The 27,016-nt window shown below is 42.2% G+C and overlaps 1 protein-coding gene across 17 annotated transcripts in view; it reads right to left on the reverse strand.

The window, feature by feature from the left end:
- Positions 1-27,016, reverse strand: part of NEDD4L (neural precursor cell expressed, developmentally down-regulated 4-like, E3 ubiquitin protein ligase) — a 372,463-nt gene that overhangs the window by 121,058 nt on the left and 224,389 nt on the right. The window lies entirely within an intron of this gene.

Raw genomic sequence — 27,016 nt, forward strand, 5'->3', positions numbered from 1 at the left:
TCTTTCTAGGGGGACACAATTCACTCCTAACAGTCAGTAATGAAGGGAGTAGGGAAGCTGCTTTGTCAAATGGGATTTCTCTGAGTCAGGCGTATGCTGTGCAGCATCAGCAGCTGCCTGGGTGACCAAATGCCAGAACTTTTGTAAGAGGAAAGATTTCGTTATTGTCTCAAAGCCTCATGACCATTAAGGTGGATTAAAGGGCGTGCTGTAGTCCTAATGGCTCTTCTTCGATATCCAATGTCTTCTGGGCAACCACAGATGTGTTTCTTCCGAAGTGAGGCATGGTCACATGACCTGCTTTAGCCAAAGAAGTGTGAGTGGCAACGACATGTCCTGCCTTTAAGCAGAACCTTTAAGAGCAACATGCCATCCATCACACCCCTTTCCTCCACGGCAGGGATAGTGGAAGCATCCTGTCGTCCTCCTGGGCACTCTCAGTGACCACAAAGAGCACTGTTCCCTTGCTCACAAATGCTGGACATCTATCACAAGCAAAAAAAAAAAAAAAAAAAAAAATCTTCGTGGTCTAAGCCACTTAGATTTTGTTTCTGCAGCACACCCTAGCCTGAGACAGATGAGAATTCCCGACGTTGAATTCACACTTTCTATAGTCCCTTGGGTTCCTGCCTTCCTGCCTGCCTGCCTGCCTTCCTCCCTCCTTCCTTTCTTTTGTATGTAACCAGGAGTGGGAAACCCATTTCATGAGCTCATATAAAGTAACAGGCCCAATGGCAGAAAGTTACACCAGTCTGAGCCACTGTGCCCCACCCATTGAGAGTGTTCACACTCAACCAAGGCATCAAAGCCTGCAAGACAGCTAAACAGATCCAGCCTCAGTCAGGTCAGCTCACGGAGAAAAGCCACAGAGAGCAAAATTCACTTGTTCATTCATTCAGCCATTCAGTGGGTATGATTTTTAATATTTAAATCCACTGGACTGATCCAAAAGGTACTGACAGAACATTAATTCCCCTCACTGCAATATTTTGCAGACCCGTTTTTGCAATTAATAACTATATTCATTTAAGTTTCTTGGAGTATTATTTTCAGTGGCATTCTAAAATCATATAGATGAATAATGGATACTGAGAAGTAGTTCAATCCTCCTTTTTAAAGAAAGAGGTCCTGCCTCTCCTCTGAGGTGGCAGAACTAGATTTACCAGCTAATGGACAGCACTTTAACAGATTAGAAAACATTTCTTGTTGCCAGAAATGAGAAGATCGGATGGAAGAACAAGCAAGCAGAAACTACACACATTCCCTGGGATATACTGTTGGAATTGTAAAAGAGAAATGTCTATCAACTTTGCCTTTTAATTAAAAATTATGTTTCCTAAAAATTGCAATATTAATGTCAGGGAGGCCTTTTTTTCCTCTCCAAAACAATTTTCTGAAGGTTAAGAGAAATTTTTATTGACTTGTTTATGAAACATGGCGTATCTTAACACTGTAGGCACAGAGAGCTAGGAGGAGGACTCATTATCTAATGATTTATTGTCTAATATAAAGAAGGGAAACATGAGATGGAAGTTGAGAGAGAAACATAATGAAGAATGTGCCAGAGTGGGTGGAGCCATGGTACAAGAAACAAAAGCCCCCTCAGTAGGTTTTACACTCTGCACTGCCATGCTGGTATTCCACTGGAAGTCTCACCAGTTCCATTGGGGTTTTCCTTCCAGAGTAAAAAAGATAACAGAATTGAATTATAGCAGAGTTCAGGAAGCAGTACATAAGTAGAAAGTAGCTGACTATGAAATAAAGTCATTTCTTACTTACCCTTTTTTTTTTAAAATTTTATTTTTAGGGCCACACCTTCGGCATATGGAAGTTCCCTGGCTAGGGCTCAAGTTGGAGTTGCAGCTGCCAGCCTACATCAGCAACTTGGGATCTGAGCTGCATCTGCAACCTATGCCACAGCTATGACAACGCTGAATCCTTAACCCACTTAGTGAGACCAGGGATCAAACCTGCACCCTCACGGATACTAGTCAAGTTCGTAACCTGGTGAGCCACAACAGGAACTCCTTGATTATCCTGTTACCAAATTTCGCTGTTTGTCTTTTCAATGTCTCTCAAATAGGCAGCAAAGAAGGAGAAGTGATGATCTCAAAGTGATGGGACTATTCTGGGCTTTTTTACTTTAGAATTTTTCTACAATTAACATATATTAATTGTGGCTGGATACAGGAAAAAAAAAGTGCTTAAGATAATTCAAAAGGACTATTTCTCAGCTTCAGCCCTCATTTCCAATTCCCTCTGCTTCCCCTGCCTCCATCTCTGCTGTAACTCCCTAGTGAAAACACACCAGCAGCTTTCTTGAAAGGCTCCAGGTGTTGGCCTATCCAAATAAGTCTATACGACTTACCAGCCCCCCAGACCGATGCATATTTATGCCTCCTAAATCTTCTCTTCCTCACATCCGACCTGCCTCTCTGCAGTGCCCACCAGGTTTTCTTTCTTTTTTTTTGTCTTTTTTGTTGTTGTTGTTGTTGCTATTTCTTGGGCCGCTCCCGTGGCATATGGAGGTTCCCAGGCTAGGGGTTGAATTGGAGCTGTAGCCACCGGCCTACGCCACAGCCACAGCAACGCGGGATCCGAGCCGCGTCTGCAACCTACACCACAGCTCACGGCAACGCCGGATCGTTAACCCACTGAGCAAGGGCAGGGACCGAACCCGCAACCTCATGGTTCCTAGTCGGATTCGTTAACCACTGCGCCACGACGGGAACTCCCAGGTTTTCTTTCTTTATTCAGATTGAACTATGAACAGTTCAGCCCAACTCAAACCTTACCCCTTTCTCTCATGGTACCCTTCCCATGGCCCCACCAAGAAAGCTTTCCTAACCAGGCCGGCCCCATGGCTCCTCTTTTCATTACACATGAGAACAGGCAAACAATTGCACTGTAAACACAGAGGCACACCTAGCTCACTGCAGAGGGGGGCTGGAACGGGAGAGGCCTGCTCGCAGAGCGTGCTTCAGGGGCGGGCGCGGAATTTTGCCAAGAATGTGGTGACTGGCTTAAGGCAGAGACCAAGAAATTGAGAGGCTCTCTCCCCACTCGAACTCTGTGTCTTTCACAACCAACAGTGTATATTGCAGTCTGCTCTAAACAGACTCCAAATAGAGGCCTAACATATTTACCATCTGGCCCTTAACAGGAAGAGTTTGCTGACTCCTGATTTAGAGCATAAAACGAATTCTTATTAAATCAAGCAGAGTGAATCATGTCATGAATCACCGCAACCATGCAAAATCCCAGCCCTCGAATGGCAGAGATGTCCCCCAGACCCTGTACCCATAAGATAATCCTACTGTGAATAGCATCTACACGCCTGCTTCAACCTACCCCTCCAGCCCTACTTCCTCTCTACTCAACCACACACCTAACCACCAATACAGGCCAACTCACCTAGGATTTTTCTTACCTCCAAGCCTTATTGCTTGACATGCTCTGTGTGTCTAAGCCCCATGCCTTCTTTAGGACCCCATCCACCCCCCTCTTCCTTTGCAAGCTTTCTTGGCTGTGAGAATCACTCGCTTTCATTCATTTTGGTCTTCTTCTTGGTTTGAACTTTTATTTCCACAATTAGAACACAGTTTTGCACGCATCTTTCCCAAACCTGTCTCTGTCCCTAGACTGGAAGCTCTCTGAGGGCCAGATTACTTTGGCCCTTAGCTAGTAAACATTTTTAAAGGAAAAGAAGCCAGGTATGTAATCACTGTGTGAACAGTTTATTCTGAAAATCTGTCTTTTTTTTTTTTTTTTTTTTTTTTTGCCTTTTCTACGACCGCTTCCCAAGGCATATGGAGGTTCCCAGGCTAGGGGTCTAATCAGAACTGTAGCCGCTGGCCTACGCCAGGGCCATAGAAACACGGGATCCGAGCCACATCTGCGACCTACACCACAGCTCACGGCAACGCCAGATCCTTAACCCACTGAGCAAGGCCAGGGATCGAATCTGCAACCTCATGGTTCCTAGTGGGATTCATTAACCACTGCGCCACGATGGGAACTCCAAAATCTGTCTTTGAATTTGAAAAATTTCAACCTAGTTTGAGAGAAGACAGATATGCAAATATATGCAGGTACGATGGCGAAGGCATGGGGAGACAGAGAGGAAATGAGGAGTTCCCATTGTCGTGGTGCAGCAGAAAGGAATCCGACTAGGAACCATGAGGTTGCAGGTTCGATCTCTGGCCTCGCTCAGTGGGTTAAGGATCTGGTGTTGTCGTGAGCTGGGGTGTAGGTTGCAGACGCAGATCGGATCCTGTGCTGCTGTGGCTGTGGTGGAGGCTGGCAGCAACAGCTCCGATTAGATGCCTAGCCTGGGAACCTCCATATGCCGTGGGCCCACAGCCCTAAAAGGCAAAAAAAGAAAAGGAAAAAAAAAAAAAAAAGAGAGAGAGAGAGAGAAACTTGACTGGCAAAAAGGGGAGGGAGAGCATCCTTGAGGGACCACGGGGAATAAAGGTCTAGAAAAGTGCTGTACCAGAGAATGTTTGTGGTGGATGGAAGGATGGAGCCAAGAGACCCATACGGTGAGGAACACACACAGATTGTGGCATTAAGGGAGAGAAGCACTAGGGGGTTTTAGCAGAGTATGAGAGGATAAGAGTTGAAGTTCCGTGGATCAAACTTTTGGGTGGCAATACGGAAAATGGATTTGTAGTCAGTGTGGAAGTGCTTATCAGTCTGACCAGGTGGGATGCTACTGCTCTGGATAAGAAGCTGGCCTCAGCAGTGGTGGGGGTCAGGTGGGGAAGGGCAGCTGCAGGAGGGAGAAATGACAGGGTCTGGCTGCCGAGTGGATATGGACAGAGAGAGCAAGATGCCTCCAATGTTTCTGATCTTCAAATGGCTTCGGCCATATTGAGAAGTCAGACCCCAAGCTCCAGAACGAGCATTACACATTGTGGTGAAATACACAGATTTCCAATAGAGAGAAGGCCTCTCTGGATTTCTTAGCCCTGAGGGTCAATGCTAAAAAAGAACTAGATGGGATTACTGATACCCTTCAGTATTTTCTTTTGTTCTAAAAAAGAAGTCATGTTTTATATTTCTCAAACAATGGCACTACCACTGAAAATAAATAAGGCAAGGAGAAAATATTTCCAAGGTTGTCAGTCTTTAAACAAAGCATCATTTAACATCTCCTAGACTAGGGTTTCTTGAAGTGGGTCACAGACCACCTGCATTAGAATCATCCGGGATGCTTAGAAAAACTGAAATTTTTGACCACAGCCTACCTAGCCAATCCAACCAGTGGATTATAACAATGATCCAGAAGTAGTTAAAAACATGCTCGTAGAATATGTTAATGGATTTCTCACACACACACACACACACACACACACACACACACACACATATATATACTGTAGAATCTCAAAATACAAAACACACTTATAGGCTATTTTCTCTCCCAAATTTTTATATATTTAAATTTCTGATATCTACCTTCATAGTTGTAAAAGGTTAAAAATAATAAAAGCCATAGGTTTGAATTACCCTTTTCATACCTACTGAGAAGCCAGCCAAAAACACAAATGGAACCAATGACCAAGCCAGCAACTAACATCTAGCAACTACCAACTGGAGGACAATGAACTGTCACAACTACAAGATCTACCCCGTGAACAAGAGGCTGGGTCAACAACCTTTCTTTCCCCTGCTCCCAGGCTACCCAAACCAACTGGACACGTCCAGAATATACAGCCCCAGCCATGCACCCTCACCCCCAGCAACTGAGCTCCTGAAACTCAGCCTAAAGCCTGTCTTTCTCTGCTGCCTCAAGGATCATGCTAGAATTACCATCTTCTATTTTATTTTAATATTTTTAGGGCCACACCCATGGCATATGGAAGCTCCCAGTCTAGGGTTCGAATTGGAGCTGTAGCCACTGGCCTACACCACAGCCACAGCAATGCCAGATCTAAGCCGGGTCTGCGGCCTATACCAGAGCTCACAGCAATGCTGGATCCTTAATCCACTGAGTGAGGCCAAGGATCGAACCTGTGCACTCATGGATATTAGTTGGGTTTGTTACTCCTGAGCTATGACAGGAACTCCCACCATCCTTTATTTGTTGCTTCTATTTTCACCAAAGCATTTCTTCTTTCCCCTTCTTAAATCTTCCTCCCCTCCCCCCAGGAAGGAACCCACATGATGCAGTGTTTAAATCCAAGCCCCCAGGGCAAAGTGGGTCCAGAGATGCCAAAGCTAACACGCTTCCCCGTCAACAGCCAAGTCACCTTTCTCCTCGTCCAGCATTCTTACCAAGACCTGCCATAAATTCCCCCTTATGACCTGGCTGCATGGCTGCCAAGCAGAAGGCCGAGGGTAGGACGGCCAGCCTGGAGCCTGGCACTAAGAAATAAATACTCTCCAGGGAAAAACCAATTCTCTCTACACAGAAATGTTTGATCAATAGCAGGGCATGGTCTACTCCAGCAAAGTGCCCTAGCACAATGGTATCAAAGTTCACAACTGTGCACGGCCAACGCATTCCGACAATTCTGCGGCCAGTGTCCGGCCAGATGCATGGTTCAAATCAAAGAGGTTCGCTGGTTACATGTGGGGCCTTCCTTAATCACTTAAGCCTAAAATCCTTCTCAAGCCATCTTAAGGAAGGAAAAAAAGGATTACTATACTTTTTCTAGCAAGTATTTTCTTAACAATAATAAAATCAATCACATTTGTACAGCACATCAGCACTGACAGAGCTTTTAAAGTTACCTCATTTATTCCTTCCAGAAACACTAACACACGCACTGTCACTTAACAAATAAGGAAGTGGGTTCAGAAAAGTGACATGACCAGGGGTCAGAGAAACTGTCAGTGGCAGAAAGAGGACCTTAAATCGAGTGCTTTGTTTATTTAAAACACTCCAGCAGGCTATTTTTAAAACTGCAAGCAAAACCTAAACATAAGGCCAGTATTCATTTATTTTTCCTTTTGCTACTGGACTTGAACAAGAGTCTAACAAAACATTAGCGTGAAAAAGTGTCAAAAGAGGCCAAAGACTTAAACTAACCAGTTGCTCCTGCTGGCATGAGGCCACATGGCCCCAAAGAGATGACAGACAGGCTGAGACTGGTCGCCGCCGACAGCAGCTGCCCACAGGTGATCTGAGCTCGGCCAGAGATGGGAGCCTCTGCTTTGTAAAGTGCCTGCTCTTGCCCGTTCCATCCTTCCCTAGATGGAGTGCCACCTCTGCCCCACGGTCTGGGCCAGGGAACAGGTGTGGGGTGTGGCCCTAGGCTGCTGAGGCTGCTGTGACAGAAAGGCCAGGGGGTCACGACTCAGGCGGCAAGGGGAGGACCTGATGCAGCTGCCAGACCGTGGTTTCCCTGGGGAGGAAGCTGCTCAGGGCCTCACACCTTCACACTCGGGATGTCTCCCTTGGGCTTTGTATCTTTACAAATCACTCAAGAAACATGGAATTCTTTGCATGCGACATTTTCTGGTCTGAGACAGGCATGTGTAGTGGTTAATCACATGACCTGGAGAAAAAGCCAACAAAGTACACAGGTGTGCTTTGTAACCAATGTTGTTTGTTGTGACTTTAAACGTAACAACAGATTTTGCTTTAGAGTTAAATTATATTTAACACGAATCAAATTACTATAGAACGAATCAAATTACTATAGAAACTCAACTGATTCCGCTTCCTGAGCACCTTCTCCCAAAAAACCCTGTACCAACTGCTATGGCTCCAAGAGCCTAGAGGACATAGTCAACGAAATTTTATTGGACCCTGAAATTCACTAGCATTTGGAAGGGGAAAAAATTAAGACTAACATCCTATACTGAACCGTTCTTTACCACCCACCTATAAACTAAATTTTAACAAATAACTGGATCTTGGTACAGGCCTAGGCTAAGAATGTTTCTCCTGCAACTTTTAAAAACATGATGGGTTTCCTTAAACTACACATCTTTTTCCCTTCAAGTTGAGTATTTCCATTCCTGATAGCAAGACACCCACTCTCCACTCCTCTGGGCTGTGGCAGTTGTTTCTCAGCTGTCTAAGCCAAGTGTATCCCTGAGGTATTTGGTCTGCCCATCCTGTGCACGCCTGCCCTCCTCCAGCTTCCGGGAAAACAGCTGTCTGAACACCGCGCTGCCCCACACCCTGCTGAGCTTACCTATCAGAGGTGGCTCTGATGAACAAGCAATGTTTAACTTCCCCACAACTCTGTTGCTTTTGGTGATCTGCTGCTAACAAACCACCCCAAAATGCAGGGGCTTAAAAACAACAACAGCCACTTAGATGGTGACTGGAGCTGGAACGTCCAGGCTTCACTCACCTATTGGGCTCTGTGCTGGCAGTGGTGGAAAGCAGGAACTTTTCTCTATGAAGCTACCTTGAGCTTCTTTACATGGCAGCAGATCTTGAAAGCACAAGTTCCCCTCAGGCGGGATGCGGACTCCATGTAGAACCAGCCCAGCACCACTGCCACGGCTTTCGCAGGGCCAGCTGGGATTCAAGGGGAAGGGAAATACTACCTCTTGATGGGGGAGGGATGAAAACATTTGCAGTCATCCTCCTCTGCCACACTGTCCTCCCGTGTTTACTCTGCAAAGGACATGCTGATACAATCTCGTAGGTCTTAGGGCCAGATCTGAACTCTTCACTGGTGGTCACACAGCCCTAGCATCTTGGTCTGAAATGGAGCACCTGGCAAGTTGCAGCTCCCCAAGTGGATCCGTACATTAGTCCAATTTGTTATGAGATCACAAACTCTACATACATCACCCAGCACCTAGCTATCAACAACCACATGGCGTCGTCAGCACAATGGACACAAGCCAGAAGTGTCCCCAAAATGGAAAACAAAAACAGCTTCCCCTTCTCTGGCAAACATTTCAAACGTGAAGATGGAATCTAAAGACATGCAGGGTGAAGCTCCCTGGTGGCCCAGTGGGTGAAGGGTCTGGTGTTATCGCTGCTGTGGTGTGGGTCACTGCTGTGACTTGGTTTTGATCCCTGGCCCTGGAACTTTCACATACTGTGGACTCAGCAGAAGAAAGGAAAGAAAGAAAGAAGAAAGAACAGACACGTAAGGCGATCTTAAGGTCCTGCCTGCACTGTTTTGACAATATCTCAGCAGAGGCAAAATACATGGCACAGAATTTTGAAAAGGAAACAAAAAGTGCCTTCCTATAATCTGTGAGAGGAACAACCAGAGGAAGGGACACATTATACATCTGAAAGGTGACATGAGACGCTAACCGTTGTTTTTCCTCTGGAAAATCACATGATTCGTATTTTTAAAAAGAGCAATTTTATTTTTCCAGGCTCCACAGAAGCTGAGGTAACTCAAGTTTTCTTATCTACTGAGGTGCCTCCATGTGATGTCAGAGAGGACATATTCTATGACGTACAAGATCTGAAAAAATAAAAATCAATTAAAAAAAAAAAAAAGATCTGGGGCCAACTCACCCGAGATCACTAATCCCTTTCACTTACCATACTCTAGCATGGCCATGGTCCCTCTTAGTTCCTCCAAAGCACCCAACTCTTTTCCCCACACACCCAACTCTGTGTGCACAGGTGCAGGGTTCCTTCTGCCTGGACTCCCTTCCTCCCACACAGCTCACACGTCACATATCAGGCCTTGGTTCACAGTCAGCTCTTAAGAGGGCTTCCTCCTCCTCAAGAAGATCTCCCTATTACTGTCTTTGTCCCAGCATCCTATTTACCTCCTTTGACATACTTATGAAAACACTCAATTGTTTTATTAGTTGTCTTTTTACTATTCACATTAACGACAGTAGCCAGAGTCTAAACCTCACAAGAGCAGTGGCCATGTCTCTCTTACCCAGCACTTGCATCTCTAGAACAGCACCTGGAATGTAAGAGGAATTCAGAAGGGTCACTTATCCTTGCTGGCTTTCATGTTTACAATGGTAGCAACAATGGACCAATCACATAACCTCTCTGGGGTTGATTAATTATTTCTTTGTTAAAGGTGATGGAGGCTGAATTAAATAATATTAAGTTCCTGCCAGCTTTACCACTGAACTTTAGCTAATTTCAAAGCTAGAACCTAGAGATTTGGGGTTAGTAAATAAATAGTTACTACTTACTCAGTAAAGATTCAGTTTCTTGTCTCAAATTACTAGTAGATTTAATATTGTAAAATCTTAACACATATAAGTCTGGAGAGAAATACTATCCATGATCTTATATGACCCTTTAAGTATCTTAAAGGTATATAAGAAAAGTCTAATATATGAAAAAAATACCAGAAGTAGTGAAGTTTTTGTATTTTTCATACATTTGGAATTTACCTTGTACACCAAGGACAATGTCCAATCTATAACAAACTGCAATCCTAGGTTTGAAGTTGTAATTTGCTGACAATCTCATTTCAAGCACATCCAAAATTAGAACTAATTCTTTACACACACTTTATTAATAGACTCCCGAAATTCAGAGATTAGATTAGAGAGGAGCACACTCAGTATGAAACGGGAAAAATACACAAAAAGAAAAATAAAGACTCATTTTAAATAGTTATTATCAAACAAATGTGATAATCAATGAGGGAAACTACTTACTCAATTCCTATAATTTCATCCTATCTAAGAATAAAATAACAATTACATGTCCAATCACATAACTGTGGATAAAAATTACTGATCTACAACCAACTGTATATCTTGATTTATAATTTGGTTTTCATAATTGAGAGATTTAAAGAGAAACTTTTAAATTATGACAATTCTGTTTGGGTTTAATGAAAAGAACTTTTTCAGAACTACATCCAAGGGAAAGATAGCCATTATCACAAAGTGATCTTGGTTTGGCCTTTTAAAAGAAGGAAAAAAAAAAACCCACCAAAGCTTTGAAAGGCCTTTTAACTTAAAATCATAAAGTTGCTGGCACCTGGTAGTTCAGTGAATCATAAAATCTTTTTTGAGAATACTTTTTATTGCTTTTTTTTCATGGTTCTCCCATACAGTCCAGCAGAAAATTCATTAACCCTAAGAGGATTAGGACAAAACCCAGACAGCAGTAAACATTAAGATGAGCCACAAACGTGTTTGCGGATATAAATTCAGCTGATAAGTTTGCAGGGTATCCAATTTCTAAATATCTGTGAAGAATTTACAGCTTCTTCTTCAGAGAGAATAATAAAAACAGTTAGCATTTATTAAGCACTAACATGTACCAAGAACTATATAAAACAGCTGGCTTAGATTCTATCCCTTTGAATTCTTTTAAACTTAACTCTTTTGTCTTTTTTTTTTTTTTTTTTGTCTTTTTGCTATTTCTTGGGCTGCTCCCGTGGCATATGGAGGTTCCCGGGCTAGGGGTCTAATCGGAGCTGAAGCACCGGCCTACGCTAGAGCCACAGCAATGCGGGATCCGAGCCGCGTCTGCAACCTACACCACAGCTCACGGCAACGCCGGATCCTTAACCCACTGAGCAAGGGCAGGGACCGAACCCGCAACCTCATGGTTCCTAGTCGGATTCGTTAACCACTGCGCCACGACGGGAACTCCTAAACTTAACTCTTAATATCATCTATCTGATTCCAGATATACTCCACGGAGACAAAGAAAAGAAGATAACAGGCAAGAAAGACCAAAGGCAGATCATATGCACTTTATTCAAAAAGAACAACCCTAGTCCTTACTCTCAGCCTATTTAGTCTTGCTTTATTAAAAAACCCCAACAATCTTGCCTGAACACCTTCTAAGTCCTCAGCAGGTGAGAAGAGGGAGGCAGGTTACTATATCCATAGCTACACGTGGTATCTGATGAGAAAAAGAAGTGAGAAAGTAACAATAAGCAGCAAACTCATCCCAAAGATCACAGGTGACCTGAGAGCTTTAATGATGAGGTGTGTAATATACCTTATTAAGCCCTGATGGAATTGTTAATAAAAATTTACATAAGGAATGACTAGTAATAATCCATGGCTGTGAGGATAACATGGAGTTAAAATAAATGGTTGATATATACTTTTTTTTTTCTTTTTAGGGTCTTGGCATATGGAAGTTCCTAGACTAGGGGTTAAATCAGAGCTACAGGTGCCGGCCTATACCACAGCAATGCTGGATCCTTAACCCAAAAAACGAGGCCAGGGATCAAACCTGCATCCTCATGGATACTAGTGGGGTTTGTAACCCGCTGAGCCACAATGGGAGCTCCCTAGAATGATCCACTTAAAAGGCAGGAAACGAAGCAACAGAACTATGTGAACTACCCTTGGACAGTTCATTTGCAAAAGGCTCCAGATGGCCAAGATGGAGGCAGACCTAACAATCCCCTGTGCTGGGCACTGCAGGAGGAACAGTGGTTTGGGCATCATGCCACCTGGTATCTGGCTCTGCTACCACCTTCCTGTGTACCTTTGAACAAGCCACACTCTTTCCTGTTTAAAAAAATGAGACACTGGCCCACGTAACCTTTACAGTCCTTGGCATTTTTAATATGCTGCTTGAAATACCATAGAGAGGAAACTACGTATTACCATTTCTCCAAAATCATAAAAATCTGACACCTGGCCAACATGTTTTCAAAAGCCACAAAAATGCACGCAGTTAATATTTAAAGAAGGAAGATAACTTTAGTTACCTGGAGAAAAGTCGTACTTGCAGGTAAGATGTAACAGGATAGACCAGTCCTGTCAGTCTAGAATTAGAATCCCACTTTCACTTACTTCTTGCAGTGGGAAACTGAGAAGTCTATTCATCTCTAAGCTATTTTGGGAGATATGCTTTATTCCATAACACACTGCTAATATCCAACTGGAACACTGTTGCTCTTAACGCAGAGGTATGGTACAGCCTCCTCTGAATGGAAATTTACTTTGTGGACTGAACCACAAAAAGTGACCCATAACCTCCCGCGAGAGCCACTGCATAAACGAATAAAAAGTATATTTGAGAGTTTTCCTGTGGCACAGCAGGTTACGGATCCGACATTGTCATTGCAGCAGTTTGGGCACAAGTTCAATCACCGGCCCGAGAACTTCCACATGCCAGGGGCCCAGCCAAAAAAAAGTATATTTGGGGGTAAGAAAAAAAAACATGTGAGAATAAACTCACTAAATCAGTATTTACACCAAGAGTTATTAATTAATTCAAAACCCAGGTTGCCACTAGCACTAACTTTTTTTTTAACTTTCTATTAAAAATTTTTTCTTTTCTTTTTAAGGCTACACCTGTGGCATAATGGAAGTTCCCAGGCTAGGGGTTGAATCGGAGCTGCAGCTGCCTGCCGGCCTTCACCACAGCCACAGCAACGTCAGATCTGAGTCGCATCTGTGACCTATACCACAGCTTATGGCAATACCAGAATGAGGCCAGGGATCAAACCCATGTCCTCATGGATACTAACGGTTCACTACCGCTGAGCCACGATGGGAACTCTGGCTTTAACCTCTTTAAACTGGTTGCTCTCAGCCTTGCCTGCATATCAGGGTTACCTGGATACCTCACCTCCACACAATCCATTCATTCCTGGCCACTGGGTCCTTTAATGAGCTGAATAATCAGAATCAGTGAAATTCTACTTTTCTAGTCTGCACTATCCTTGGCAGGTTCCATTCCATTAAGAGTCAACCTATTAGTAGGCAGAACGAGCAAACATGAAAATAAAATTAAATAATCTAATGACCAGTGGCTTGCACTGGACAGAAGGGTAATAATTCTTCCTGCTGTACTGATTTTTTATTTTGAATACAGGGTAGAAAATAAAAAACAGGCCTTTCCATAGGCCTGGAAATGCCTGCATGAGCCGAGGAAGATTTTCTGAGCTGTGAAGCAATGACTTCTTAAACCTTAGTCAGACCTCTATTCTGCAGATAAGTATCTTTTAGTCCTACCCAGCCCCCAACACAACAGATTCCTCCACCCCCACCCCCCAGGCAAATCTTCCTGCATCTGTTTTGCTTGGCAACACACACCAGCATTCCATCACATGCCACCTGGCCACTGAGGGAAGATTGCAACATATTCGGCAAAATAAACCTGCTCAAAGGGAAAAGCTATCTGCACCGAGGGTTCTGGGAGCAAAGATCAGAGGATTGCAGGGCTCCGCTTGGTAAGGCAGGTGCCTCTGAGCCACTTTCGTACACTGCCCGTGACCCTTCTTCCCGTTTGTGAGATTAAGACAATGTTCTCAGGCCCCGGCTGTCTCATGGAACTTCTACTCTCTGAGGGGCTCCATCAGCTCCTCCAAATCCAGAGTCTCTGCACAAGCCTTAGCTGGTCACCTCAAAGAAATGAGGATAAATTGGTTGTGGCCACTTCATGATGCCTAAAGGAAGGAGGTCAGCACAAGGCATGATGCCTGGTATTTCCCTTTGTTTCCACCCACGTTATTAGGGAAACTGTCACTGAGACAAAGGAGCATCTATTCCCTTAGCAGTGACTTAAAATTCTTCTCCATGAACTGAAACTGTACCGTGTTTTAAGCCCTCAGCACATCAAGGAAACACATGATGAACCGGAGGGCAAAAACAATAACCCTGGGAACCAGGGAAAAGAGATGCAAAAACCACTGCTCCAGAACACCCCTTCTGAAGGGCCTGCCTCTCTGGGGGTGAGGCTTGCAGGATAAACGAGCTATTTTAAAAGCTGTGAATCTGCTTTGTAGCCCACACATTATTCATCAATGGACAATATGCCTTATAATAAATGCAATCTGCAAATCAGAAGCAGACTCCTTGGTGCAAAACTGCAAAAATAAATCCACCCACGTCCTGCCATGACACAGGCAGCAGAAAGCATCTTGAAATAACACTTGCTTAAGGAGAATAAATGCTTCCCATTTTCTAGGCACTGCAACATGAAAATGACAGTCTAAGTACTAAGGTTTGACAGTCTAAGTACTGAGGTTAGATGAACTCCTGAGAAAATGGATGACTGTTCCTAGGATCTGGAGGGATAAAGGTGTGGAGGGGGACAGCAGCAAAGGCCAGGGCCCAGACTCTGCCACCACTAAGGTGACATGCACCACTATCCCTCTTCCTGCCCTGCAGTCCCCATACAGGAGCCAGCGAGAGTCATGAAGGTAAAATGGGACCCTGTCACTCCTCTGATCACCTCTTTCTCTGTCCTGTCATCCTCACATCCTCACGATGGCCCTCTCCCTCTAGGACCCACCCACCTCCATGACCACAGGCTTCAAAGCCACCACATCCATCCCATCCCTCTGCACCCATTTCAGCCCTGTTTACCTCCATGCTGATCCTCTTACTCTCGGAGCACACGTGGACCTTAAGGCCTTTGCACGGGCTCTTTCTTCTCTCTGGAATGATCTGCCCCCCCGCCCCCCCATCTGCATGGCTTGCTTCTTATTTCAGGAAGGCCTTCCTTGACTGCTCCTTGTACACCCAATTGTGTATGTAATGTTCTGCACCCACCTTCCCTATTCTCCATGGCTCTCATCATCATCCAATATACAGGATTTTTACACCTACTTACTTTGTTCATCTGTTTCTCTACCACCAGAATGTAAGCAGCATGGGGGAAGAGACTTTTTTGGCTCTCTGCTGTATACCCAGAACTTTGAATGGCATTTGGCATGCAGTGGGCACTCCAATCATTTAAAAAATAAGTATCATCTCTTCCACTAGTGACATCACAAAGGATTTTTTATTAAATCTCCAGGCAGCCCAACTGGGGAGGTCCCACTCATTCGTTCAAACAGTAAGATTTCCATCTATATGAAATAGGGAAGCTTTAGCAAAGACATAAGTATTATGGTTCCATGAGTCAGAAACACACAACCATATCTTTCATCCTGAGATCAGTTCTCTCCAAAACACTCTGACAAAACAAAGGCACTGGAATAGAGATCCTCAGCACCTGGAATCCTGCTATCTGCTTTCCCGCTGTTCTAGGACTAGGATATAGACACTGGGGATGGCATTGTATTAACTTCATTACTAAGCTCTTCAAATGAAGGCTGTTCTTCAAAGCGAAGGCAGTATCAAATAGGGGAGTGGGGGAATGAGTGTGACAATGTATTTTTCCAACAGTTATTTAAAAAACAAAATCCATCCCTCCCAATTCCTCATATATTTGATGTAAAAAGACCCTAAACTTTTTTTCTTCTAGATGAAGGTGTGCCCCCAGGTACTCTGGTCTCTAAGATGTATTTTCTGTTTCCTTCCAGTCTCTTTTTATAGGCTTCCTTGTCTACTGGACACACCTGCCTTTGGCTCTGGGGAGGCATAGTGTCACAGGGAAGAACAAATCTGACTCCATGTTGGTCTGGTTCTTTTAGTTTAATCTTTGTAGTCTATATATTTTGCTAGGACTTAAACACCAAAGGGATGTTGCCTATAAACTTAAGTATACATAATGGCCCATCTCTGGGAATCTTGTCTCCAACACCTGAGCAAGATCTGCAACAACTTATAGCTTTATAGCTTTTTTTTTTTTCTTCTTCAAATTCTTTCTCTTCAGTCCCCTCTTTGTTCTGTAAAAGCAGCCTGGATTCTAACGTGGGTAAGATGGTTCTTTGGGACACTAGTCCACCATCTTCTCAGTCTGCTGGCTTTCTGGTCACTATTTCCTGTCCCAACAACTCATCTCCTGATTTACCAGCCTGTTGTGCAACAAACAGTTACAACAGAATGGCCTTTATACAATTTCTGCAGTATCTTGGTCCCCAGACGAATAATGTACTCAGTCAATGCATACGATCCCTCTTCCAGGGTTCCACAGATGAGATTAATATTTTATTTATTTATTTATTTTTATTTCTATTTTTTGCTTTTTAGGGCCACACCTGCGGCATACGGAGGTTCCCAGGCTAGAGGTCAAATCAGAGCTATAGCTGCTGGCCTATGCCACAGCCATAACAATGCCAGATCCGAGCCGTGGTGGCAACCTACACCACAACTCACAGCAAAGCCAGATCCTTAACCCACTGAGCAAGGCCAGGGATTGAACCTGCGTCATGGATGCTACTCAGATTCCTTTCCACTGAGCCATGACAGGAACTCCCGAGGTTAATATTTTAATGTCCTAATTTTTCTCAGTGTTCTTGTGTTAGTTCAGAAGCTCTCTGAGAGCAGTAAACCATTAAAGGAAAAGGGCCACCCTCATGCTGCCTGAACCACTGTGTTTCATTTGTGTGATTCTCCTTTTCTCAATAAAGCATTGGCTTCTTGAGCACAGAGAAAGTTGCTATATCCCTTCCTCACCCCTCAAACTCCAAGCATCCTTTCCAAGTTTAAAATGTAGGTGTGTGTAAAACAATAGCACACCACTTGTCCAGTGGTCCTCCTAGAGAGGGAAGTCTCAGTCCTTGGGAACTGTCTCCATCATATTTTAATAACTGACTCTCTAGCATTACGTCTTAAAGGAACAGGTCTCCATTTGAAGAGTAATGGAATTTTAGCCTACTTGATTTTGAAATATGAACTACGGACAAAATTCTGTAAATTGCAAATGAAGCTCCAAGTTAAGTGGCTACCTAAATTCAGGGGATTAACACCTAATGATTAGAACCGGAACACCTAAAAGTGCTTAATTATGTTAACTTCAGGAAACAGTCTTATGATACAAGAGTTTTTATAAGCAAAATATAACGATATAAAACCTCAATTTACCCATTTCACGTATATGTTGGCTTAAAAGAAAATTTAAAATTTGAAAATTCTGGGTGACAAATATACTGAAGGAAAGATTAAGGGAGCATTCATTTCCCAAAAAGTCTAATGGTTTATACCTGGATATAACTGTACCATCACCAAATTATACTTTAATAGTAGGTGGTAATCTTAAACACACTTTCATCCCTCTGCTTTGTAAAGGTATGGAAAACAAACTTACTTAAAAAGAAAACAATAATCTCATTATAAAGGCTTCTGCTTAGATTTGTAAATTCATCTGTATTAACCGTAAAATTCCAAAACACAAGACTTTTAATACCTACAGTTTACTTTATCCTTTTAAAATACTTAAATGTACCAACATCATTCTAAAATCCATGAAAACTACCCACTAGCAATCGGAATATACTATTTCAGGCATAAATTCTCCCAATTTTACGTATTAGTTATTTGTCACTTTTATAATGTACAAAGTGGTGCAACGTGGGGGATGCACTGACATCTTCATTGCTAATCCCTTTGAGTAGCTCACTATACGCGTCCAGCGTCCACCTCACTACATACACGCACTACATACATACGCTACATACAGGCATACACTCCACACACACTCCACATAGACACTACATACCTACATACACTACACACATGCAGTGCAGAGGAGGAGCAGGAGAGTGGGGAACCACAGGATTTTTCTAATATTTACTAGAGGTTTTATAACATCGGTAAAAATCTGTTAGTAAAAATATGTAAGTCAACTCATGGACACTGAAAAGATATGCTGTATGAGAAAATCATATTAATCACTATGAACAACACATCTGCTGTTTTCCTGAGCTACTTTTTATTCATGGTTCATAAATTTAATACGTTCATATGGCTGAATCCGTCCACCCTCTCTTTGTGATGTCCTTTTCCTTTCTTGCTTCTCAGGTTAGGAAAAGTGTCGTCCTTCACTTTTGAGCTCGGATAGTCATTTTTAAAACACTGCTTCTTTTTCTACGGTGTGAAACATTTCATATGAAATTATTTAAGAATCTAGATTTAGATAAATCTCTAACTTACCTTAGTGCTGGGTTTAGGTTTTAGATTCAATCAATGTTATGAATTCAATGACAGTATCCACACTTAAGTGAAGATAGGTAATCTGTGATGGAAATGTGGGTCCTTTTTCTTATTTGATTTGTTAAATCTGAATGTATATAGTATGTAAGTGTATATACTGTACATGATTAATACAATAGTCCCTACGTTGTAACCTAGAGTAAGAGTTAATATTTTCTGGTATTGCAATAGTTCAAACAGAAAGAAATGCAGAGAAATGCTCAGAATATTCCTTTCTTTAGCTCCTCCTCAGGATGAATTCTCCAGGGTACATATAAACAGTTAACAGAGTCCAACCCTATAAAGAAAAAGCTTCCTCATCCTTTTTTCCAGTTATGGCCCCACAATATGATATTACAATGAAAGTGACGGGCATCTGTTGAACTCTTGTGTGGATCCACCATTTTTGTCTTTGTCCTTGGCTTGGCCTGGGCAGGTACCAACAGAATAGCTCTGTGGGAAGCAGGCAGGCAAGGAAGGAATTCATTCAACTCCACATGTGACAGGAAAGAGAGGAACTATTTGTGTTGATAAACACACCCCCAAATTCTTCAACAACACCTCACATGAAAAAACAATTTGTTGAAATTTGCTAATCATGATTAAAGAAATTCTTGGACAAATATAGAAACCACACCACTGGTGGTTTCTACCTTGAGTCTTTCACACACAGCTCCTCCTACTGACCCACTGAGACAAATTCTGGTCGCCTCTCCAGATCCAATTCCAATCTTCCCCTTTCACAACATCACTCCTGTCCATCATGCCCCTGTGCTGGGCATCAGCAGGTGCACTGAGCCTGCTACCGTGAATCCACGCCTCTGCTGGGTGCACGTGCCTCATCTCAGCTGTCCTGTCCACTGAACAGAAAGTTCTACAAACAGGCTTCCCGATGCCCTATGTTCCAACCTTAAGAAGAATGGTACTTTACATGCTCTATATTCAAAAATGATTATTGCACACTTACAAGATAAAAAAAATAATCTCAGTAATTGTGAAAAAATACCCTAAGTTTCCTCATCCTTAAACTGGAAAGGAACCGGCCTATAAAACTCCTAAGGAAACTCACAGCTCTTTTAAGTTTCTGAATCTAAAACATAAACGACTCCTGCATACATTCATGGAAGAGTGCCACCATACTGCAGAATACGGGAGCATCTCCTGCTGATGTAATTGCAACTGAGGGTACAGGCAAGCCCTTAGGCATGCTGTGTTTATATAAAACTATATTCATCGCTTGCCCTTTGCTACAGCGTCCCGGCAGCCTCATACTATAGGCTAATATGTAAAATGTTGTTGTATCAGGATTTTAAAAAAATGGCTTTGACTATGATAAGAGATTAAATAAAGATTAAAATTCCATTAAAATGTTTAAAAATATATTACAATTTAGTATCTCTTTTTCAAGTGGAAAAGCATAATCAGTAAGTATGTATTGAATAGATACTAAGAGTTTAAGGTACTTTTACTCATGAGAAAAATAATAATTGGAAAGAACCCAGGGCTATGCTGTAGGCATGCTAGTATTGCACTCAACCTAACTCCTTAGGAAAGTTAGAGCTATTAGTCCTACAACAGAACTCCTGGCCTGAAAAACTCCCTGCGTTGAAGTGCTAGGTTCTTTGGCTGGAGCTTAATGTACATGTTTCAATATTTCTACTCCATCTCAACTTTTTATTTCAACTCTATTGACTGATTGTCTTTTTAGGGCTGCACCTATGGCCTATGGAGGTTCCCAGGCTAGTGGTGGAATCGGAGGAATGGGAGCTGTAGCCACCATCCTACACCAGAGCCACAGTAACATCGGATCCGAGCCGCTTCTGCGACCTACACCACAGCTCACAGCAACGCTGGATCCTTAACCCACTGAGCGAGACCAGGGATGGAACCTGCATCCTCATGGACACTAGTCAGATTCGTTTCTGCTGAGCCACAATGGGAACTCCCATTCAACTCATTTTAAAAAATCTGAACCACAGCAGCTGTCACCCTTCAAGTCAAATACCTAGTCACGTATTTTTAAAGAATACGAAAAAAAAAAAAAAATCTCGACAAGTATGATTTTGAAGCTTTCAAAAGTCTCTCAAAGAAATGGATGATGTCTGCTAATATGTGGGTCATTAAATATATTGTAAAAGTTTGTCAGTCCTGGATTGATCCACAGAGAAAGAAACTATAAACCAACTGAACTACCTGAATCATCAAATACTTAATATAATAACGTTCCTACCCCATTCCAGCCTCCCATAAAGAGGTAAGCAACATAATAAAAGATCATGGATTGGATAGATTTCTCAGAGTTACTATATGAGAGAAGTAAATGCCATTTGACTTACCTTGATCAATGAAAATTAAGTCCCAAGAGAAGGCTGTGTAAACCCTGAAGGGCAGATTTGCTTGGGGAAACACTAGTCTTTTCCTCCCCAGAGGAATTTCCTCAGTTTCTGCTCACCAAGTATATCGCCCAATACTTGACACTAAAACAAACACTGAGTTGTTTCAGAGAATAGGTAGTTCAGGCAGACACCTAAAGGAACCATCACAAAGTATCTGAACACTAAGTGTGGCCACAACAGTGGAACCAGACAGCAGGGTCCCTTCTAACCCAATTTATGATACTTTCATTTTATTTTATGACCTTTCGCTTCATATGGAGCACTCTATTCAAAGGCGTCAGAACAGCCCATGGTTCTAAAACCACCAGGGTATATAAAAAGCAGGCTTCTTGAAATTCAATCTACTTCATCCTCCATCCTGAAAGCTAAACTTCCTGTTAAAACGTGGGGATGCCTAGAGACCACCATGATGTCAATTCAGGACACAGCATAAAACCGGCAAGACAGTGACGATTTAATTCAGGCCCACTCATGGCTGGCCACCTGTTTCACCGACTTATTTTCTTAGATTCCTTCTGCATCTCAATTTGCCCAAGTAAGTTGCAGCCAAAAAATAAATAAGAGGTTCAAAAAGGAAAACCGACTGGGAGCCATATACATCTGTGATGTATACATACTGAGGTGAGATTAACTGTAACAATCTTTCAATAATCTCCCGCTAACTGTAACAATCTTTCAATAATCTCCCGCTGCCCAGAAAAATAACCAACCTCCTGTAATGCGTATTTTAGCTATTATTTTCAACATTCCATCCTTTTTGGCCCTTTTCCTCCTTAAATTGGAGCTGGGCACATACAGCAGGTGGACTGCCTGGGCGTGTTCTCTTGTGTCAGCCATGGAATAGTACACTGCCTGGAATGAATCAAGGGAATTGGATGATAGGAGACCGGATACTAAACCTCTGAATAACCACTGGCCAATTCTGGATTGGATTTCCTGAGCTGCTTCTGGCATTCAGAGTGGAAATTTAGATATTCTGGTATTTGAGCATTCGATCAACAGTTTCAACACCTTCCATGAATTTCCTACTTTTTCCTCATTTTTGCAAATGTGTTGGTAGTATCATTAGGAGTTACAGAAAGGTCAGTGTATTTAGGGCATTAATCCATCTTGGTAGTAAAAATAAGATTATTTTTTATTAAAAAATCTGCTTGATTGTTTCAATTTGGGCAAATAAACTACCATTTAGATTAGCCTTGACTAATTTTAGACCATCAACTACAGAGACACCTAACACTAACTTAATATAAGATAATTTGTACATGGAGTAAATTTCTTCTGGTTTTGTGAACTTTCATGGAGAGAGAACAATTTTCCTGTGAGCGTGCATTATAAAAATTACAGACTTATTTCAAGGCCTAGCACTCTGCCTCCAAGTTTAGCCAAGAGAAGCAGCTGTAGCATTTACGAAAACCAATAAGGCCTACTCTACCTTCATTTGTAAACCACACAATGTGGAAATTTTGTACAGACTATATTAGATTGCTACTCTAAAGCAATGGCCTTTATAAGAAGGAAAAGTGAACTTAACTGGAAACATGACATGGTCAAAACAGAACCAAAAGGGCACGGCCAAAATACAACATGTCCGAAATAAATATTTTTAAGTTTCAAAATTCAATTGAACAAATAAAATTAAGCTGCAATGCACAGCTCACAAACACATTCAAATCTTTTCAAGGACTGCATCCTCACAGGGCAATGTTAAGGCTCTATGATACTAATGATCCAAGGGGTGAATACTCAGGAAAAGATGAGACGATAGCACAAAGGATATCAAACCTAGTTACTAAAGTAGACATTTCCAGGTATGCCTTAAATGGATGCTGCCGTGTGATCAAAAACCAAACTGAATGGTCATACTTAACCTAATTACCTCCCTTGGAGAAAGATTTGTACGTTATGGATACTTGGTTAAGAAAGGAAAAAAACTGGAGTTCCCGGTCGTGGCTCAGAGGAAACGAATCTGACTAGGAGCCATGAGGTTGTGGGTTCGATCCCTGGCCTCGCTCAGTGGGCTGAGGATCCAGCGCTGCTGTGTAGGTCTTGGTCGTGGCTTGGATCCTGCGTTGCTGTGGCTGTGGCATAGGCTGGTGGCAACAGCTGCAATCAGACCCCTAGCCTGGGAACCTCCATATGTTTCGGGTGCGGCCCTCAAAAGACGAAAGACAAAAAGAAAAAAAAAAAAAGAGAGAGAGAGAAAAAAACCAACACAACACCTCATTTAAACCTCACCATAAACCCATGAGTTGGACAACATTTTTAGCCTCTTTTTTCACTGATGAGGTGGCATGCTCATAGAGGACATCCAACCCCCCCAGGAGAGATCAGGAATCTTCAGTCCTGTCCACTGGGCCAGTGATCCAAGGCAGCAAGTGGAGTGACCATCTCCACAATTTTAGCATTAAAATATCACATCACAGAAAGTATTAGACTGCATTTTGGCTACTCGGGCTCTTCCACTGGGCAAAGATATGCATATTTTTCAAATTCCCATTATATACATACAAAATGGTAGAGCGATAGAATACTAGTTACCATACCCAGTGACAGTGTCACATGCCTTCACCTGAAACAGTAAAAGAACACTTTCACATGATGGTTGGGAAGGCTGAGTGAGGCAGTGGGATGGTTATACAGACTACATGAAATAAAGGCAGGCATTCTTCAAAGCGTGGAATGCTACAGACACATGGGTGACCACCTGCAAGTCCTATGCATTTGCATGTATACTCACTCACCAATGTCACCACCTGCACTTTTCGAAACATCCCTGAAAGCTCAAATTTCAACTAATGTCATATTGGGATATTCTGGTATATGATCCCAATAAGAGAGATATCCAAGGGGGGAAAAGTTTCCAGAATCCAAGCAGAAACCAAGTCAATGAAAGGAACACTAGTTTTTTCTCATCCACTGCTATGTGGTGGTGGTGGTTTTAAATAAGGCGGTGGTTTGCACATACATTCCCAGGATTATTTTTTAAGGTAAAAAAGAGGCACCAACTAATACTAATGTCAAAAATGTTCTGTAGAGTCTCATCACTTTCTCTGGAAGAGATGCAAACTAAAACTCCCCCCAGACAAAAAGGGTTTGGGGGTTCCTGTGTCCTTCAGTAAAATGAATTTTTAATGACAAAAAATTGCCACACTACTTCTGGGAAGTGTATGTTGATGGAGAGGGCACAGAAAGAACTCACAGAACCTGGAAAGTAAGTAGAGAAGGAAAATGCCTTTGGAGTAGCAAGTTCATGGAGTGTCAGGACACAGGTTTCTGCCACCCCACCCCCACTGCCCTGCCCAGGCCCTCGGGGCCCTAACTCTGTTTACATTATGAATTCTGTCAGCAAGAAACTGAGATAGTTGCAGAAACTTTCCAGCACCCGGTGTAAGCTTATATACACAGCGGACCTTAAACACTTAATGACATTGTAATGGGATTAGAAAACTGGCTCCTGAAACTTGTAAAATGCAGAGCCTGGCAGTTATTACGTAGGAAAGCCTATTGAAAGGGGACACTGATGCTGGTAAACAGTGATCCTGTTGCCTCAGAGTAATTATCACACGGTTAAGAAGCTCATAACCAAACCAAAGAACTCAAAACACTAATTTAAGATAATCAATTACTCATTAAATGACATTAATATGCCACAAATGGAACCAATACGTTGTGAGAACTCTGAAAACTTATAACTGATTATAACTCTAAGCATCCTTTCTACTTTACTGAGGTGTCAGACCAGGCGGGACATCTATGATCACAGGGGTTCCTGATGTTTCTTTTTCTAGGAATCTGATCAGCATTTTTTAGAATGACGTTGCATTTTAGATTTACTCACCACAGGATGTTTGGGAGGCAGAGACAGAGAAAATTACTCACGGAGGCAACCCTGGAATAAGGTCTAAGGCATAGATCATGAAATATAAGCACATTCGCAAAAGGGGGCTTGAATGCTTTTCCCAATCGGGAAATGTTTTTTGACGTTACTCAAAAACCAGACCGTAATCGATTTTTCATGTAAAATAGTAACGAAAATGCCCTTCTGACCAAAGCAGCAGATATGTGAAACATCAAAAACGCTTGGGGGCAGCCAGACTGTAGACGCCCAAGGGAATGTTTTCCCTCAAGATAAATAAGGCTGTGGCAGCTGCTGCCCGCACTTAACATCTCTGCCCGAGTGAAACACGTACAAAGTGTTGAATGGAGCAGGCAGTTTTGTTACGCCACCAAGTTTTGCTTTTGCTTCCTGAAAAAAACAGGTTTTCGCTTGAAAAAAGACCAGCTTCCCGCCAACTGTTTACAAATTTCTCTAAGTGTACAAAAATACAAATATGAAAATAAAAACTACTGTGCACTAGATGAAACATATTCTCTAAGAAAAGCTCTTTATTCCAGAGCTTTCATTTCCAAATTTGAAGAAATCTGTTTTCCACTGTAATAGCCCTTGGAAGTTGGAACAGTCTTTGTATGTAAACTACATAATTTTTGGTATGTTCTACTTGTTTTATAATTACATGAGGAACCTCAAGCCAAATGAGACTATAATTATATAAATCCATTTGTCCTCAACATTAACTGCAAAATGATTTAAATTTCTGATAACATAACTGAACAGTTGTCCAAACTTTTGGAAATGTGTTTTGTCAATCTCCACGTGGTAGGTGGTCCAAATTCAGCATGGAGCTGTGATGTCTATTGAAGCCTACACCTGTTGTGATGGTACGTTCTTGGGCTGAAGGTTAGCAGCTATTATCAAAATGTTATGGAAATCGGTACCCCTGCATAAAAATGGTATCACTTCAGACCAAGACAATGCACTCAGGTATCTTCTAATAAAGGAACTAGAGATAACAAGAGAAAATGGCTTGTAGAAGGGAAAAGAATAAGAAATAGTTAGAAAAATGTAATGTTTGCAATTTAGCATCTGATTTCACCTTCAAAATGGTGAAAACCAACGATGGAGCACTGATGAAGTTTTACTCAAGTGGCCAAAAATATTCCTCAACACAAAATAATAAAAGACACTATAATCCCACAATCATACTCAGCCAACCACTTTGAAAAGTCACAACTGGTAACTAAAACCCAAACAAAAAGTCTCCTAGACATTTCACTGTCATAGCCTCAAACCAGCAATCACAGGGAATTCAAGGAAAAAAACCCATTCAAAACACAAGGAGCCTGTCCTTTAAAAATAAAGCACTCAGAGCCTAGTGCCTAGGGATTATTAGTAAAAAAAAAAAAAAAAAAAAAAAAAAAAAAGCTAACCGATGGAACTTTTCATCCCATGACAAACTATGAAAGCTGCAGAGTCATCATTTGCCTGCTGGAGTTAGCAGCTGTCTTTCTGTACTCCATTTCACTGAAAGGGAGAGAGCAAGAACACAGGAGCAATAAAGGCCAAAATCTGTTGCAGGGCGTCTGATTCCACAGCTGGAGACAGGGCACTTACTATTCTATATACAGCAGCCCCGCTTAGACACTCAAGTGGGCCGTGTTAAATTGCAGGACTGTGCAATCTGACCATTAACAAGTTCCCAAATCAGTTTCGCCCTGCCTGGGCCCATAAGCCAAACTGCTTGAAAAACACATTTCCTCCTGTCCCACAAATGTGACTCCCCTTGTTCAGTATTACTTAATGGGACAAAATAACAACAACAACAAAGACCATAACTTACATAACAAGGGACAGCCCTCCACAGCTAAAAGGCCATTAGGAAGAACTGGTCAAACTTCGCATACCCTTAATTATTAAGCGACTAGATAAGTTTAACACAAAATTTTCTCTCTCTATTAGAACTGATAATTTTTAAAAAGCAAGTGTTGTCAGAGGCTTCATATGCAAGCAGCTTTTAAATGCACTTCCAACATCAACATGTTGGGGCCCTGCAGTTTCACTTAAAAAGTGATATGTTTTAAAA

This window comes from Sus scrofa, chromosome 1 (genome assembly GCF_000003025.6).
Source record: "Sus scrofa isolate TJ Tabasco breed Duroc chromosome 1, Sscrofa11.1, whole genome shotgun sequence".
Taxonomy (NCBI): Eukaryota; Metazoa; Chordata; class Mammalia; order Artiodactyla; family Suidae; genus Sus; species Sus scrofa.